Consider the following 5,697-nt stretch of genomic DNA (forward strand, 5'->3'; position numbering starts at 1 on the left):
ATTAATTTATCAGCGCTAATTAGTTGGTCGCATGCTTGATGCGCAACTAAGTGTCATTGGCCTATTAGGGTTTAGGGTTTAGGGTTAGCTAGCTAGGGTTTTAGGTTTAGGGTTAGGGTTAATTAGGGTTTAGGGTTTGGGGTTTAGTACATGTTTAGGGTTTAGGGTCTAGGGTTTAGGGTTTAGTGTTTAGGGTGGTTAGGGTGTACGTTTAGGGTATAATTAGGGATTAGGGTTTTAGGGTTTAAGGTTTAGGGATCATCGATCGAGTGCACACACACATTAATTATTAGAGGCACCCACGCCTTTGCGCATAAAGTGCATGCGTATATATACAAGTGTGTTTCTTGGCCACCAACGATATATAGATCTATAGAGAGATTGAAATATATTTAGGGTTTATGGTTTAGGGTTTAGGGTTTAGGGTCAAGGGTTGGGGTTTAGGGTTTAGGGTCTAGTGTTTAGGGTTTAGGGTTTAGGGAGTAGTGTTTAGGGTTTAGGGTCTAGGGTTTAGTGTTTAGGGTGTTTAGGGTGTATGTTTAGGGTATAATTAGGGACTAGGGATTAGAGTTTTAGGGTTTAAGGTTTAGGGATCATCGATCGAGTGCACACACACATTATTAGAGACACCCGCGCCTTTGCGCATAAAGTGCATGCGTATATATATATAAGTGTGTTTCTTGGCCACCAATGATATATAGATCGAGAGAGAGAGATTTAAATATATATATCCCCAAGAATATGTTCAAATATATATTGAAATATACGCACGAATGATATGCAAGGTATGCCATGCGCGCATGCACACTAATTAATTATATATATATTATGAGACAAATTAATCAAATGTGTTTTCATTCGAGATTGAGAACTTGTCAAAATTCAAGTTAATTAATTTATCAGCGCTAATTAGTTGGTCGCTCGCTTGATGCGCAATTAAGTGTCGTTGGCCTATATATGTAGGGTTTAATTAGGGTTAGATTTAGGGTTAGTGTTAATTAGGGTATAGGGTCTAGGGTTTAGGGTTTAGTGTTTAGGGTTTAGGGTTTAGTGTTTATGTTTTAGGGTTTAGTGTTTAGGGTTGAGGGTTTAGTGTTTATGGTTTAGGGTTTAGTGTTTAGGGTGTTTAGGGATTAGGATTAGGGTTTTAGGGTTTTATGGTTGTTGACTGCCAAAACCCACCGGCGGGCAGCGGCCTTGTCAACACTGTAGAGCCGGGGGGAGCCTAGAGCTGCGGCTGGCTGAGACCCCTCCGAGCGACGGCCCGCAATGCTCTTCTGGTCACACGCGGCGTTGCGAAGTGCAGGGCGTGCCACTCGACCTATACCCGGTCGGGAAGGTGATGAGATTGCCTCGCTTAGTTTCCTGCAGGGCATACATGTAAACGTTAAATACGAGCCTCGATCGGCTCTCGAGTTATCCCGTGAATCGGCTCAAAGAGCCGATCCACCCATGATCCGTACGGGGTGTACGAATACTTGGTGGTCCTGCTTGATCAAGATGAAGCTAATGAGATCTACGACGATTTGGGGTTTTCACCACATAATCGGATCATCCTACTCCGAGGTTGGGCCAGATGGCCACGCACGGTGCTCGTGAGTCCGATCCTAAACAAGGCCGGAAAACCAACATGAAGTTGATCCTAGGAACATCCCGTTTAGGACTTGCGAACGCCACCCTACGTGCCACAGGATCCTCCCCCTTTGTAAGGCCAAACTATTGCGGATATTAAACTAATCCTTGTAGAACAAGGAGCAATCGTAACGGACTAGCATCTACTAAATAATGATCAAGCGGGGTGCCGCCCCCACACCTGAGATAGGCGTGAGGACGGCTAGATATGCAAGGGTTGCACTACGTAAGCATGCTTAAACGAAGAACAATGCTAACCCTAACACATCTAATGATAACTACGTTGCTCGCCATCAAAAGCGCTTCAAGTACGAGCAACGCATGAACAACGTGGGCTTAGTGCTGCCTAGATCGCAAGATGCGATCTAGGCAGCATGTCGCTACCTGATAGAAACCCTCGAGACGAAGGAGTTGGCGATGCGCCGAGATTGGTTTGTTTTTGGGGTTGAACGTGAGTTGTTGTTTATTCCATAAACCCTAGGTACATATTTATAGTCCAGGGGACTTTCTAATGTGGGTATGCACTAAACCGTGCACGACTAAGATTCTATCTCTAAACTAAAATAGATCTAATATGTTACAGATACACGGGCAATTAAACCCAACAGAGCCGATTCATAGAATTCTCCACGTATATTTCCTTAAGCCCATCTTGATCGCGGCCCACCGCCGACTCGGTCAAATCTTGGTGATAACACATGCTCCCCTGGTTTTGGAATTGGTAATTCCAAAATCACTCGCTTTCCTTCGTCGGGTCATGTCGTGGCGTAACCGTCGCAGTATTCCTCATGATGATGCCTTGCCTTCTCAACTTCTCCGCGTGACCCGGCAGCTTTTTTTTAGGCACCACTTCCTCGGAAACCGCTCGTGGCATTGAATTTCCACTATATCCTCCTTCGATTTAACCGCTCCGAACAGTTCTTCTTTGTATCTCCTCCGCACTAGCACTCCGAAAAACCCTCCCAGCCACCATGTCTTCCTCCTCCTCTCGCTCCATCGGATCTTGCTAGCCAATCCTCCACGTCCCGTGAGCCGACGCCGGAGTACGACGCGGCGGCGGTCCACGCGGCCAACACCCGCCGCGCCATTGCGGCGGGGAGGAAGCGGTACCACGACTTCTCCGTCTGGTCCGAGGGACGACCAGTCCTTGACGGACGGGGAGAGCGACCTCCGCTTCCTCGCCGTTGGGGAAACGGAAGAGGGGAGTGACGACGACGCCTTCTCCCGCGACTTCACCTCTCCCGGGGAGGAGGAGGAGCAGGAAGAGGAGGAGGAGGACGACGACGAGGGCTCCTCCGACGAGCCGCCGGCCAAGCGGTTCTGCCCTTGGCCGGGCAATCTTAGCGACTTCGACAGCGACGAGGACGACGCTGACGAAGAAGATGAAGACAACGAGGGCCCGGTCGGCGGCCATTGGAGCGACGACGAGCCCGCCGGGAGCAGCGCCGACAATGGCGACGACAGCGACGACGAGGGCAGTGATGGCCCATAGATAGGACCTCTAGAATAGGGCCAGTAGTAGTAGATGGGGCAGTGGAACCCCTAGTATTCCCCTTTTGAGAGCAATTAGCTCCTCATGTAAGAAATCTCCTCTTAATCAATGAAGAACTTTTCCCCCAATCTTGATTTTGCCGATTCCTTTTAATTGAGCCGATTCTCTCTTCTACTGACCTTGCCGATTCGTCCCCTTTGCCAATGCGTAATGAGCCGATCGCACCGCATCGGTCCTTTGAAATTCACCCTTCTCTTCTTCAACTCGATGATTTTCTAAATCTGGTGGAAGGTGCCGGACTTTCAGAAACATCCTTCGAATTTTTCCAACCAAACCAAATAATCCTTTTCAGTACCCATCATTGTGAAGAGGGTTGCAATGAAGGATCAGCCGATGGTATCCTCATCGGTTCTTAAACAGAGTATCCACTAGGTCTGTTGCCCCCCGAGCCTTACTCGAGGCGAGAATGTCAGAGAGAATGCGCCACAGCCGATCCTCTTTCTTAGACTCGATAAACACTGCATAATTCCACTAAAGTCGATGGCTGCGCATCGGCTGCCTCTCAATTCTAAAGTCGATGCCCTCGCATCGGCTGTAAAATTTTTTTTTTTATTTTGGCCGATTTTTCTTAATCGGCCCCCAATGTTTCATTGCACGTATGTTCTCACATGTTCCATCCGATTATATGCCCCTCGAGCCGATACCTGCTGGATGACCGCAGATATCGGCTTGTATGGATAGCTAGGGCTCGCACTTGTGCGTTGGCTCGCGAAAATCCGAGCTAACTCTCGTATGCCGACGTAGTCACCGCCCAATAGATCGGTGCTGAACGCAAGCGTAACATATGGTGAAAGTATTTTTGGCCGATTGCTGAAATCGGCCTCCATATTCATTGGAGAGCCGATCGAAGGTCCCGTAATGTCCCTTCATGAACTTTTTGGGGCCGATCACAAGGATCAGCCTCTCCTCGGTTTGCTCATTGGTTTGATCTTGCTACTTGGTCGGCTGGATGAAACCAACCCAACCTCTCGACTTGATGCGCCCGCTCGTCGTCCACCTTGTGTGCTCCGTAGAGTCGTGGAGCGCTACGCTCCGTCGGCAAGACGAGTACCATGTTTGTGCCAGCCGATGTCTCATCATCGGCTTTCCTCTGTTTAGGCGCCACTCCATTTTCCGTGGACGACCCTCTTCATCCAGGGTTCGCCGAACCTTGCAGCCCGGATCGGGCCGTGCCTTTCTTAGCGTATGCGGTACAACCTTTCGGCTTCCTCCAGGCCGCGCAATCGCTGAACCCCGCGCTTCGGGAACGGCTGAGTCCGTCGTGGCACCACCTTGGCCGGTGGTACCTGTCTTCTTCCACTTCTCCCTCGTCTTCCGAATCTTCAAGATCTGCCCAACGAGGTGACTCAGCACGTTTGCTTTGTGGTGGGAGAGGCCCTAAGCGCTCGAACACGGACACGTTGGCTGCCTCCTTCTTTTTCTTATTGCATTCTCGGGCAATTGCCGATTGTGGGCAATCGGCTCATTCCCGAATCCCAGCAGAGTGTCCGAAGAAGGGGCAGTCCCAATGCCCGGCGTTGTCGTCTTGCTCCCTTGATGCTTCCGTGGCATAGCGCTCATGCTCCTCCTCATCGTGATCCCGCCGACGATATCTTCTCGCTTCTCTAGCCAAACGATCTTCTCTATCACCGTAATAGGGTCGCCGGCGTTGACCATACCGATTAACATATTTGTTGAGGAGGTGATCGAGAGGGGTCGCTGATATCTTATATTCTTCACCTCTCCTCTCGTGACGTAGCGCTTGCCATCATGACGGAGCCGATCGCATGGGGCGGCCTCATCTCGTATCCTTGCCGTGAGAGCAGCTGCCCTCATCTTTATCTTTGCCGAGTGGTTTCCAGGCCCTACCATGTTGATGCCGAACGAGGGGCCTGGCTGGCAACCTTCGGGGTAGGTGATTCCTACCATGTTAACGGCGGGGAAGGGTTGGGTGTCGACCTTCATGGCGTATCGGTTGAAAATTAGCCGCCCCTTCTCTATCGCCGCTTGGATGTGCCGACGCCACACCCGGCAGTCGTTGGTGGCATGGGAAAGCGAGTTGTGGAATTTGCGGCACGGCTTTCCGTTTAGCTCTTTCGCCGTGGGGAACTTGAGACCTTCGGGAACCGTCAACTGTTTCTCCTTGAGCAGGAGGTCGAAGATTTGTTCAGTCTTGGTTACGTCAAAATCAAATCCCCGGGCGGCCCCGGTGGCTTTACCCATTTGCGAGGCCACAGGGGTTCCTCCCCGAGTCCACTCAGCCACTCGCTATCTCTTGGCCTCCCGCAGGCACTTCATCCTCCTCCGTATCGACCATGACTACCGCACGCTTGAACTTGTCTTGGTACAGGTCGGGGTGGCGCTCGTTCATATGCCGATAGTTTCCGAACCATGTGCGCCGGTGAGGGATAATCTGCTTGGGAGGCCATGTCCTTGAGCTGTGTTGCAAGGCCTGCTACGCCAACTCGACTCGCTTCCTTTTCGGTTATACGAACCGAATAACATCGGTTCCTAAGATTCCTGAAGCGCTGGAT

Source organism: Lolium rigidum, chromosome 5 (assembly GCF_022539505.1).
Source record: "Lolium rigidum isolate FL_2022 chromosome 5, APGP_CSIRO_Lrig_0.1, whole genome shotgun sequence".
Classification (NCBI taxonomy): domain Eukaryota; kingdom Viridiplantae; phylum Streptophyta; class Magnoliopsida; order Poales; family Poaceae; genus Lolium; species Lolium rigidum.